The 13,538-nt window shown below is 42.1% G+C and overlaps 1 long non-coding RNA gene across 3 annotated transcripts; it reads right to left on the bottom strand.

The window, feature by feature from the left end:
* Nucleotides 1-3,917: 3,917 nt before the first annotated feature.
* Nucleotides 3,918-11,946, bottom strand: LOC145657116 (uncharacterized). Of its 3 annotated transcripts, none has more exons than XR_014122968.1 (3): nt 11,676-11,946; nt 5,427-5,531; nt 3,918-5,331 (listed from the first exon to the last, which is right to left on the bottom strand). It is a non-coding gene; the product is annotated as an uncharacterized LOC145657116 (long non-coding RNA). The 3 variants fall into 3 exon arrangements; XR_014122967.1 differs by lacking the exon at nt 11,676-11,946 and adding an exon at nt 6,887-7,943; XR_014122969.1 differs by lacking the exon at nt 11,676-11,946 and adding an exon at nt 6,901-7,943.
* Between the last annotated feature and the right edge of the window lie 1,592 nt (nt 11,947-13,538).

Here is a 13,538-nt window from a genome sequence, read left to right as displayed (position 1 = left end):
TTTCTCTCTCTGTCTGCCTCCCTCAGGAGCATATGAAGTTAAAAGGCAGAGACCATACAAAACCATTAATTAATAGTCCCCTCACCAAACAAACACACACACAAACTAGAATATTGTGTATAACCAGTTGTCATTCTCAACTCATGTTTCTAATCTAACCCGGTCTTGCAGATTCCTCCTTTGTAACATATGAAGGATTCGACCCTTTCTTTCGCAGGAAGCTACCCAGGTGCTTGTGCAGTCTCTTGTGATCTCAAAGCTAGACTACAGCAACTCGCTATTTGCTGGTCTTCCTCTAAGAGCCATCAAACCTCTACAATTTGTCCAGAATGCAGAAGCACTGATCTTCAATCTTCCAAAGTTCCGAATGTTACTCCACTGCTGCGCTCCCTTCATTGGCTCACTGTAGCTGCGCGCATCAGATTTAAAACCTTGATGCTTGCCTACAAAGCCAAAAATGGACCAGCACCTTCATACATGAGGTCAATGGTCAAAGCCCCATCCATACCTCGAATACTTTGAACCTCAAGTACAGCTTGGCTTGAAATACTTTGCTTCAGGTCTCATGGACAACAAACATCGAGACTATTTTCTGTCCTGGCTTCAAGACAAGAACTCCCACTTGCTGTCTGGACAGCAGAGTCCCTTGCAATCTTCAAATGCAGACTGAAAACCCATCTATTTGCAGAATATTTAAAGGACAACTGACACTGCTCCCATATTGACTGACTAATTTAGTACTTATTGTAGGGTATTGTTTACGTTGTTTAACAAACTCTAGCACTTATTGTTTATAGCACTTATCAATGTTTATGGTAGACCTTATGTATTTTGTACTTCTAGGTATCAGCATTCATCCCTGTATTCTACAGTATTCTAATTCATTGGTATCTTTAGTTCTAACCTACTGTACTGTACTAGGATATATTCTATGAGTAAATGACAAAGCACTTTTGTAAATCGCTCTAGATAAGAGCGTCTGCTAAATGCTGTAAATGTATAAAATAAATTATTTTGGGTACGTTGGGCTAATCCTGCAGGCAAGCTTTGATTCATTGTCACTATTTCTTTTGAAGTCAATGGTTCAGTTGGAGAGATTAGTGACATTTGTGTCAAAGGTGCCGCCACACCATCTTACTGTCATGTAAGAATGTTTTAATTTCCCTGGAGTGTATTTAATTCTCTCTCACACACACACACATATACACACACACACACACACACACACACACACACACACACACCTAGGCATGGTGTTTCCTTCCATTCACCCCCTTCACCTGGCTCCTCATTCTAGGTGCGTCATCGGATTAAATTACTGCACTAAAAGCTGTTTTTAAGCATTCATATTTCAAAGGCTGAAAATTAATTAGCTCACCATTAAAGAAATCTATAATCATTGTGCTTGTGTAATCAGTAATTATGGCTATGCTAATATTACTACCAGAGCTGAGCACAGATCAGTTTCCCACATAATGGGTCCCATTTTCTTTCATGTTCTCAAGAGGGGTTTTCATTATTTTATTTGGAGTTTGAAGAGATGCTTTTTCTTAATCACACACACAGTCACTGCCTTTCTAGAGTATCAGGTTTTGAGTTGCAGCAGTTGTGGCAATTTGCATGGAAGATGGGGATCTTGTACAAGTCTGGATTTTATTGATACTAGGGGAAGAAAAAACAAATTTCACCTCTCAAAGAATGTTTTGCAACTGCTGCATCAATGTGGTGTAAAACTGTAGTGTAGAACAGAGTCATGTTAGCTGTGCACAGGGCTTTGGTTGGTAAGTCTGTGCAGATGGACAACCCAGCCACTCAGCGGAATACAAACTCAGGTCCGGCATTGCCAACTTGTTATGAGGTCCATTCTATAGGGATCATGAGAACAAAGAGCATTATAGATGAAGCCAAGTTAAAAATGCATGGTCACATTTGGCATTGCATTAAACAGTAGGATAGAATAGGCACGATCACCCCACACATCTAAGTGAGCATGTTCAGGTTTCAGCAGCGTAAGGGAGTTAATTTGGATTAAATTGATATAATGTTCATTTTGATCACATCCAATCATTGTGCACTTTATATCATACTGGTGCAATAAATAAAGTACAGATGTTGCTAGCCATTCAGCAATACAAGGTCTGTCCACCAATGAATATTTAAAAAATCCTCTGAAGTTCTGTGTGACCACTAACGTTCAGCATCACGTCAATTATCAAATTTCAGGCAGGAATGGGCAGGTGCTCACTGTTGTCATTAAGCTGTTGGTATCCATGGCAACTGCAGGCCGGCTGGCTGGTGGTCTGTACTGAGAGGTCCATTATCGGGACGGCTGATTGAGAGAACTTAGAGCCATTAGGTCCCATATGTCGCTTTCTTTATATAGGGCGTGACGTGGGATGTGACAGGAGCTTTGGGGGAGGAAATCACACTGAAAATTGAAATTTAGGGGGAAGAGAGGCTGCCCAGGCTATGTTAGTTTAACAAGAAGCTTTAGCATACAATCCTGCTGTTATTCTATATGATCGAAGCTATTTTGTAGTTACCAGTGTTTTTAAATCTCCCTTTCCCTCTGCTTTTAGCAATGTTTATGTTCTCTACTCAGACCGATTGGTTTGTGTTGTTTGCTCACTATACACCAGCATCTCGGTCTGATCTTATAAATTGCTTGGTTCAGGTGATGGCAACACTTTGGACTGACCGTCTATTCCAATTCGTCCTTATCCAGGTGATTCAAACTCACTCTGACTCCTTCTCATTCTCTCTCTCTCGTTCTCACAGGCACACATTAAATGAGAATGGCCTTATATGGTCACAGAGAAAACGGTGACTTCAGATTGAATTAGTGGCCAGTTCATTGACTGGGCTGCTTGTTAATTCCAGCCACTGATGCATTTCGGCCTGTCTGGTGTGTGTTTGTTTGTGTATGTGTGTGTGAGAGAGAGAGAGAGAGAGAGAGAGAGAGAGAGAGAGAGAGAGAGACTTACAATTCTTCAATTCTCTTAAGGATGTGGCTGATTGAACATCCCCAATGGGCCATCAACTCTCCCACCACCCACGGCAGACATTACACAAGACAACACAAAATGTAGGGGAAGCCTTAAATGAATGTAAGGGATGGAGCAGAAAGAGTGGATTTGTTTCTCACACAAAGACTGCGGTATCCTACTGGCTTGTGTTGTTTGTCAGACAAATATGTATGTTACAAACTGGCTAATCTGCTCCTTTTTTATTAGATATGACACCATCCAATACAGTAACAGTCCATCTTTTTCTGTCTCTCTCTCTCTCTCTCTCTCTCTCTCTCACACACACACACACTCACACACACACAGAGAGAGTGAAAAACAGTGTTACCTTTTGCCCTGTTGACCCTCTCAGAAGGTTAAATGCCATTTGCAGAAGCCAGCACTCAGGGTGCTGTTGTAATCTGTTTCCTGTGCTGCATCCACATAGGCAGCAACAGCTGGGACACCTGGCTTTGCCCCCCCGTTCAGGGTCCATCGGCCATACGGCCCACACGTGAGTGATCTGACGCATCTCCACGTCTCCAGAGGAAAGGCCTCAATCATGCATGGTGAGTGGAAAAAAGGTGGACCGTGTGGTAGGCTCGCTGTAGAGGTCATTTTCCAAAGCACTACGCTGAATTTACCTTTAGCCCAGTTCACAACTGTGGTCTGATTCCATCTCAAGCAACTGTGTTCACCCACGCAACTAAAGCTGTTGGATTAATATTGACCAGGAGTGAAATGAAACCGAGTTATGCATTAAAATGCAAAAAGTGCCATTAGGTAAGCAAAGCTGGTGCCACATAAGGAAGTTCTGTTTTTCATCTCACTACACACAACAGAAGGTAGGCTGTTTGAATATAAGACAGCAAGACTTATATGATACTACTACATAAACTGTAGGAGATTAAAAAGCTTTATTTCCATTGATCTCTGATGATGACTACACCATGACCACACACTCAGGAGGGAATATATGAACTTCATTTATATACCACTATTTATGTACTAAAACATCAATAGAAAAAAAACCAAAAGCAAATAAAAACAGCTGTAAGAGATCCATAGAAATAAAATCAGTGAACAATTTAAACGATTTAAACAAGGACTGAGTTGAAAACCATGAATAAATAATGTTAATAAAATTAAGAAACAGTTATGCAAACATAGAATCTGGAGCAAAGTTAGACTTAGTTCAGTTCAGTTACACAGTTGTTCAGTTACATAGTCAGACATGTACGTTAATTGTTCTGCATTTGAGCCACAACTTTCGCTGCTGCATTCCGGAGCAGATATAATTTGCAGATACTCTTGTTGGGGGTAAGTCAGGGCACAGTGCATTTACAGTAATCCAGAGGAGAGGAAGCAAAAGCATGAGTCAACCTCTCAGTGTCGTGCAGTTATGTAACCTCTGCCTTTGTCGATGTTTCTAAGGGGGACAGTGCTGTTTTAGTAACACTGTGAAGATGAAACTTCAGACTGATTTCGGAATAACACTACAAAAGGTCTAGCACTTTGAATTTAATATAAATCACCAGACTTCCTACCTTACTGGTTTTGCTCCTTTTGCCCGGGACCCAATAAGAAATATTTCCATTTATTCCTCATCCATTTTAAGAAATTTGCTGTTCCTGATATTGGATAAGCAGTTCAATAGTTGAATACTGGCATTCATTTCCTCAAGTGCAACTCAGATGTACAGCCGCATGTCATCTGCATCACTGATATAGCTGAGTGGAATCATAGTTCTAGAAAATAAGTGGCACAAAGCTATACCATAGTGAATGCCATGGTTTCCACATACTGTACAAGTTCACCAAGGTTAACAAAATCTTGTATATGGATTATAAATGTCTAGAACAACGTCAGAATAGTCCAGCCTGTTTTTCAAGTCTGTCTAATGGTATATTGTGATCTACCAAGTTACATACATCAAGTTCCATAAATATCTTGATATATTATCATGACTAAAGCTCAAATTGAACAAAGGCTAAGGTCAAGTAGTCCTGCATTCAACAATAGCAATGACTTAACTTCATACCCACGACAATGCTAAAGTTCTTTGAAATGCTGCAAAAATCTTTAAAAGAGCTTTTATTGAAAGCAATGAAAAGTATCTGTTTCCAACTGATTGTAGGAATGACGACATCAGTCGCAGTCCAGAAGAGTGCAGTCCTAGGAACAGCAAAATGACATCATAAACTATGGTCTTCAGGTTGCCAGCCCTTGGGCACAGCAGTGATGGTGATGGTCTCAGCATGGATTGATGGAATCTGTCTCACTGCCGTCTCCTCCAGGGGGTGTTGGTTGCTGTGCTCTGCTTTCTCTGCATAAATAGGGCAGTAAGACCGAGACCATCAAGCCCTGGAGGAGAGTTGGCTACATGAAAACCTGAGTTCAAGGGCATATGTGGTCACAGACCTCACTACATTCCAGTGCGGGAGGTTAACGCTTCAGCACAGGTGCACCTGTGTTATGTAGATGGGCAACATGGGTGGATTCACATAGGTAACCGACAACTGCAAACTGCAACACATGCAAATTAGCAACTGTATTAGCAATTGACTGTAAATATATAATGAAAAAAATTATACCAGGGATCTGGGATGAGTTTTGGTAGAAATGCAAAAACATACTGCAATATGCGTTATTGTGTGTATGAAATATGATAAGATATGTGGACAGTTGAGTTAGCAGATATCCAAATTTTATAGTTCAGTATAAACCAGTTGTGAGGTAATTGCTGTTGCGCTGTGAGGTGCCAAGGCTGAAAACCCCCAAAAACAAACCAACAAAAAATAGAATGTGATATACACCACCAGCATTAAATAGCAGTAATTAGAAAGGAAAGCAATTCAGTGGAGCAGCAGGCTATTTCAGATGCATAATTAATTAGACAAATGTTTGTGGTTTGTTTTTCCTTGTGTGACTCAGCTAATGGTATGCATTCCTGCAGCATGTCGGTCTATCAAAAGGTTGTGTGCTCTGTTCTGCTGTCAACAGTGTAACTCATGCATCACCGAGTGAGCAAGCCTAGCCGTTCACAGCTGTAACACAACATGGCCACATCACCATACAGTGTGTTCTTATCCACTCTAACTCATATGTCGAATAACACCTGATAATTATCAAGTTTAGTCCTACATTGACAATGCTTTGAAAGGGAGCATACATGCCTGTGTGCTGTTGGTTATAGTGAACCTGACAGTCTTCCTCCACATCTATTTCAGTTTCCCTGAGAACATTTCGCCAGCAACAATCACCTTGTTAATGCCATCTTGGCGAACTTGTAAATGCAATTACAGCAACACAAGAGGCTTATGACCCACTACAAGAATAGGGGCCAACGTGTGTGTGTGTGTGTGTGTGTTTGTGTGTGTAGGAAGCCTCTCCTTTGAACCTGTGACTCTACATGAGATATGCATTGTTCTGCACGCTTGAAGCAAGCCATTAAGGCTCAGCAGCTTGAATGCCAACAGTGACTTGATATTCCTGGTTGGTGACTAAGCTGCCAGTTTGCTATTCTGTCCTTGGGCTAGTCATATAACCGGCACCGCCCCAGGCAGTACTACCCTCCTCTGGCATTGTTAGGCAGCCAGATGACAAATAGTCATCATTAAAATATAAGTATATATTAACTTATTATAATCACAATTTTTAAAAAGTGAATGTAAATGACAAATTATGAGCACACGCTACTTCTGATTTAGATAAGAGTACACACTGTTTCCACATTGACATCAACAGACGCTATATCCCTTTTGTCGATAACATGCTATTAATGAAAAGGTAAGGTAAATTGTTTGTGCAGACGGAGTGTGCTGACGAAAGCCTGGCACAGGCTGCAGAGGGTGAAAGGCTGTCGTGAACCCCCATCTTACGTAAGAGTCCAGACCTGAAAGCAGCTCCTCGCCTCGCTGTGCGTGAGTCTACACCCAGATCCCAGACCAGCTCTTCCTCAGTCACTTGGCCTCTGGAGCTCATTAAGGCCCTCTGTTGGATCATTAGCATGGTGTGAATCCTCCGAGTGACAGGTGGTGACGATCAGCGTCTACGTACAACGTCTGGTTTTCAATCGCACTGCTGAAATGCTGCTCTTGCTCCCGCCAGCCTGCCGCGCGGCCCGTTCGTCTCTGTAATAGCCACTTGCCTGAGGTGCTCATGCAAATATTTTGTCATGAATGCCAATTTTATGGTTTAAACACCACATGACCTCCTTTGACCTCTGAAGGTGCGCTTTGCTGATCTCTGTAAACAGCTGTAAAATCCTGTGTTGCTCAGGCCAGAAGGAATACTTTTATTATAAACTAGCAAAATGTTGACCATAATCTAATCCTTTTTTTTTTATGAACTGCAATAGTTATATAAGCAATGACTTTTGTTCTAGTAGGTTTCATGTAAATATATAAATGATTAAGTATTGGGACAGTTGTGTATAAAATAAATTATTTTGTGTACATTGGGCTAATCCTGCAGGCAAGCTTTGATTCAGTGCCACTGTTTCTTTTGAAGTCCACAGTTCAGCTGGAAAGATTAGTGACATTTGTGTCAAAGGTGCTGCCACACCATCTTACTGTCATGTAAGAATGTTTTAATTTCCATGGAGTGTATTTAATTAAGATACACACAAACACACACACACACACACACACACACACACACAGACACACAGATAACTGTGCTTTCACCTGCTGGTTCTGTAGTATTTCAACCCACATCGTTAATCCCTGCTCAGATGCTTTGATATGAAGAATTTTTCATGCTTGACCACAGTTCAGGAGCATTTCAAACATCTGCTGGAAATTTTCTGAACTTGTAAAATGTCAGTCATTTTTAAAGATGTTGCAATGTTGAGGTAAACCAGTTTTACTCCTTTCATGTGCAAATGTGGTCAAAAAAGATGCCAGAAAGGAGCTCAGCCCCAGTGATTTGCCATTATTTAACCACATGAAGTTGATGAATTACTATCAAAACTGGCTGTCCCTGCACTGCAAATCACATCTGTCTAAAAAAGGAAACATAACAAAATTAGCCTGGGAAATGTGTATGCATAATAGGATTGCTTTACTCTTTGATTAAAAGCTTAATGTCACAGCAAGATATTGTATTATTGACAAAAACTAGGAAATGCTATTGTTACCAGGCAAATAAGTAAGGAGAGAGACTGTTTATTCTGTAATTATGCTGTATTTCACTCTTGACTGGTCATAACAAGGCTTGTTGCTGGTGATCTTAATGAGATCCTTAGAGAAAGCATCCATGAGTACAAAGAGAAAAACTATCCAGGCCAACTCTGCAAACAAACAGAAGTTTTATACTGGCACTTAAATTGGCATACCATCACCAAAAACAAAAAGCACAAATCTGCTTTAAGCCAGGAGCTGCTTTCTAAGCTATAGCAGGGTGGACCTGACCACTTTCATTTAATTAAGAGCCTTCATTAATACTTCGGATCATGTGCTTTGGCTTGGATCTTTGTACAGATCACACTTCTGCAAGCCACTCATAAACACTGTGTGTGTTCAGCTTCCAGCCTGGGGAAAGACAGTTTTTCCACTTCTTAGTACATGGTAGCAGCATGCAGGCCCCCTGCCTTTAAATGTATGAGAAGGAAATGACTCAAACTGGAGCTATGATTAGTCACACATGACATGGCATCTGTATCTGGAGCTGTTCCTTATATCCTTAACTCCTGCAGCCCTGCACTTTTAACGTTCAAAACTTCTGACTTTAATTTACTCTGTCTTTCTTCTCATCGTTTATCTCAATACTTTACACATTTAATTTGAGCTCTTTTAGCCTTTTATGCTTATACAAATCTTTCTTTGAAACGTGTTGCTTAAATCAACTGCTTTTAATTTTATCTTTTCTGTTTAAGTAAGTCGTTTTATTTGTCTGTGTAACAGCTCTTTTATGTGAAGCACTTTGAATTTCCACTGCGTATGAAAATGCTGTACAAATAAACTCGCCTCGCCTTGCCTGGCCCAGTGAAGTGCCAATAAGGCTGTCCTCTAATCCTGGCAGCAAATCCTGCCAGGCTGTCTCTGCTAGGGTCAGCACAGAGTGAAGAGAGTACAGAAGATACTAGATAAACCCAGCACCAGTGAGCCAGCGCTGACACCACAGAACGACAAAGACAAACGCCAAGTGTCTGTATTACTAACGCGACCCACACATGTAGGTATCTCCTATATAACATCAGGAGGAGAGAAGCCACTGATTTGTTGGCCTGGTCATTCTCAAGACTGCACTACTGAACTCACTCTTGGCAAGGCCTCCCTGCACACGCCACTGGACCCTTGCAAGCGGATCCAGAATGCAGCTGCATGATTTGTATTCAGTCTTTTTGAGCACATTGGCTTGCTGTAGTTGCCCACATCGGGATTAAATCCCTGACACTTACAAAGCCAAACACGGAGCTGCTCCCTTCTACCTGTAAGCCCTTGTCTCACCCCCCACTGTATCTCGCACCCTTCATGCCTCAAGTACAGCATGTGTCGAGCCAGCACCCCTAAAGTCATAGGGAAAGCATGCCACCAGACACATTTATACACTAGCATCCAAACAGTGGAATGAACTCCCACTACCTGTCCAGACAGCAGAGTTCCTCGATGCCTTTAAAACACAGACTGAAACAACTGCAAGGAACAAGATCAATCACTAAACCTTCACACATATATATATATATATATATATATATATATATATATATATATATATATATATATATATATATATATAATCCTTGTATGTATTTTCTTGCTTAATGGTGTCCTTGGACTCTGGCTAGCATAAAGGTTTTTCCCCAGGGAGACAAAAAACTGCTATTGTAAGTTGTTTAGGACAGGAGGGTCTGTTAAATGCTGTAAAGGTAATTGATTGCCCACTCTCCTATTCATATCTGCAAAAGAGTGAACGCAGTGCCAGAGACAATAACGCTGCACTCAAAAAACTTTGCTCTCTAAGAAGTTTTGCCAAATTGCGCTTTCATGGTACTAATCAGGAATTTAAAAAGCTGAATCCAATCAACGATCTGCACCTAATTACTAAATACACAAGTGGAGTGTGGAGATGAGTTGGGAATATCGATTGTGGAGATACTTAGGCAAATGCTAGTGCAGTAGCCTTCCATACAGCCCTGCTCCACCAGAGATCACAGCAGCCCAGTGGCTCAGATGTGAAGCTTAATAACCCAGGAAGTGGAAAGGGCTCAGCAATTCTGGGGCCTTTTTCATAAGTTTGTGTTAAGCTCACTATGTCCCATGGGCACCAGAGCATTTTTCGCCTCAGAGCACAGAGCTGGTTTCTACTACCCACATCATCAGTGTGAAGCAGAGCCCTCAGAAGGTCTCTCTCATCTCTTCTCAGTCTTTTCACACAAACAGGCCTTGCTGCATGAATTGAATACCCAATGCTGATGCTCCCAGGATGTGAGAGAGCGAGCGAGCAAGAGAGAGAGACTCATTTATCTCTATGTAAACTTCCTCATGTTCTACTTGTCAAAGTGCTCCATTCTTTTCTAGTATAAGACTGTTGCTCAATAATCTTTTCTTTGTGTTCTCAGGTAGCACTTGGTTCTGGTTTGGGTCCGCCATTGTAGCATGCGAGCCTTTGGATGTTTTAATTTAGGTCTTCAGCTGTATCCTTCCTTCTTGGCAGCGATAGCACACTGTCTCTCTCTCTCAAACACGCACGTGTGCACACACGCACAGACTGGTAAGAAGACCACGACAGCAACTGGCCTGAGGGCGGTTCCCCGAACCCATCACGCCCGCCCGTCTTCGCACAGTAAACACATTTATCTTCGGCGAGCAGAGTCGCTCCTCGCCTCTTTCAAACGGAGCCACTCGCAGGGGAGCAGATTCGTCTCCGGTTCATCTGCACAGCACAAACTGCAGCGCACTCCCAAACTGCTGCAGTGATGCAGCAGACCGATTCGCAGCCGTTTAAAGCAGCTTGGAAGAGTGCCGCAACACTCCCTAAGGCAGATGAAATGGACAGACATGACAAGCTCTGGGTCAATATGAAATAGGATGACTCCGACTGCATGCAGGAAATGGATTCACTGATCTGCCACCACAGAACTATGCAGTGTCATTGGTTCAAGAGTTCAGCACAGGATCAAAGGACCTCACTGAAACAGAAACATTTAGTAAAAACTCACCAGAGACATAAGGATCCTTTTGCTAGAGTTCCCCCCAAAAATATTATAAATTCAATATAAATGTAGAAAACATAAATATTAATAATAATGAATACTGATAAACATTCTACTGATACTGATATACACTGATAAGCATTCATTGTAAATGGTTTTTGGCTGTGCTTGCAATTTTCAGCACCCTTTCTGCCAGGTTTTATATCTCGCTTCACAGTGTTCATTCTGTCACCTGTTATGAGGGCAAAATTAACCCATTTGTGGCTGTGATTAGGAGACAGGCTCTGTGGGGGGGCCTTTTACTCAGGGTGAAATCAGAAATTGATATGTCAGAAGTGCCCCTCCACCCTCCGGCTTGCCGCATAGAACTCCACTCAGGTGGATGAAACACTCGGGCTTCGGCGCCCCCTCCCCACCCTATAGCCCCTACACCCATCTCGGAGTCTCACCAGACTCTTACGTATCTGTTGTTGGCTGGGTAATTCACTCTGTGTGGCATATGTCTCTCTCACCTGTTTTTGCCTTTCATTGCCTATGCCCCCTCTGTTCACTGCTGCTCCCCAGGGAAGATGGAAAACGGTAGCGCGCAGGCGAGACCGCAGGGTTCATGTGTCACTCCAGCCCCAGCTCCAGACATAGGCAAGGCAGGGAGAGGCGGTGAGAGCCAGCCCATGCCAGAGAGGAGCTGGAAGGGGGCGGAGGGAAAAGCAGTTATCCTGTTACCTCAGCCTATCAGGTTCCAGTGGGCACTGTGAGAGAAAGCTGTATGGGAGAGACTGCAGACACTGAGGGGCTCTGTACAGACCAGAGAAGGGTTGTGTGTATGTTTGTCTAAGGGCAGGAATGACAGAGAGAGAAAGAGAGAGAGAGAGAGAGAGAGAGAGAGAGAGAGAGAGAGAGAGAGAGAGAGAGAGAGAGAGAGAGAGAGAGAGAGAGAGAGAGAGAGAGACGTAATATATAAATACAGTGAGTAAATAACACTAGGAACTTGAGTACTTGATTTAGGCAGATATCCTACATCATATCCAGTCAGCAAAACATATTTAACAACAATATACATAGGACAGCAGAAATGATCAAAAACCAAAACACAGCATGCCCATAGTAGGATTTTTCCACTCTACTTACTACCTAACCAACAAGTTGATGTGATTAAATGGGATATTGTATTACATCATGACCTTTGTGAGACTTCTCAGCAGGGGTCACAGGAATTGTGTTCTACAGCTCAGAACAACAACAAAAAAAACCCATTAGAAACAGTTCTAATCTTTCCTCAAAAGACAGAAAACACAAAGAACAATCACAGCAGGCAAATACGTTAAAGTGAGGCAAAATCCAGTCGGATCATGCAGTTGATACAAGAACTCAGCTGAGTAGTCTTTACTGATCCATGTGAACAAGAATTCAAGCCTTTCAGGACTTATAGCTTGAGTGTTATGTCAGTTATAACCAGTTATAACCAGTTATAACCAGTCATGGTCATTCCAGCAATAGATGCCTCAAAGTTTTAATCACAGGAGCTCAAGAAGTTCACCTGTAAGGTATGGATGATCACTAAGTATGGAAATCAGTTCCAGATTCAAGGCTACATTTCAAAAAAGGGAGTCACAATATCCTCAATTATTTTGCTGCCCTTTAAAACTAATCACCTCTGCATATACTACCCCGAAGCGCCCAGTGAAGGGGAAAATGTGCATAATAAAAAGGATTTGTGTCACACCAGCATATTAGCACCACTTTTACTATCAGCAGCATTCATAAACCGCAGACTCGCTACTTACAGCCTGTAGTGGATTGCTTACGGCTCTCTCAGATGGGGTAATATAATTGGGGCGCGTCAGCTGCCAGCATACCAGCCCCTAACAGGGAAGTTAATGAGAGGTGATTAGACCCAACATACACACACACACACACACACACACACACACACACACACACACACACACACACACACACACACACACACACACACACAGTGTCTAATGGGATTTTGTCAGAGATAGCATTAGTGGAAAAGAACTTCGCTTTGAGGCTCTTCTTCCTTGTCATCTTTAGCCAGTATTGTAATGACACAATAGGACCCTTATTTCAATTTACTAGACATAAATATGGAAGATTCAAGTAAGAATTAGTGATGTGATGTTTTTAGTTTAACTATACCAACATGGCCCCAGTGTGTCACACGTTCATGCATGACTGGATGTTTTCTATGCGAGTATTTATGCACTAAAGGTTTGTTAGGACTAGTTCATTTCCACAGTAGTAGGGGTGTATACCTCCACCCTAGCCAACTACTTCTCCATTGCCTTTAATGGACGTTCTCTTGCAGGATGGGTCTCGGACACACGCACACCATCTGGACAAGACTAGGA

This window comes from Electrophorus electricus, chromosome 3, assembly GCF_041902795.1.
Source record: "Electrophorus electricus isolate QZ-2024a chromosome 3, ASM4190279v1, whole genome shotgun sequence".
Classification (NCBI taxonomy): Eukaryota; Metazoa; Chordata; class Actinopteri; order Gymnotiformes; family Gymnotidae; genus Electrophorus; species Electrophorus electricus.
This window is presented reverse-complemented; position numbering and strand designations above follow the sequence as displayed.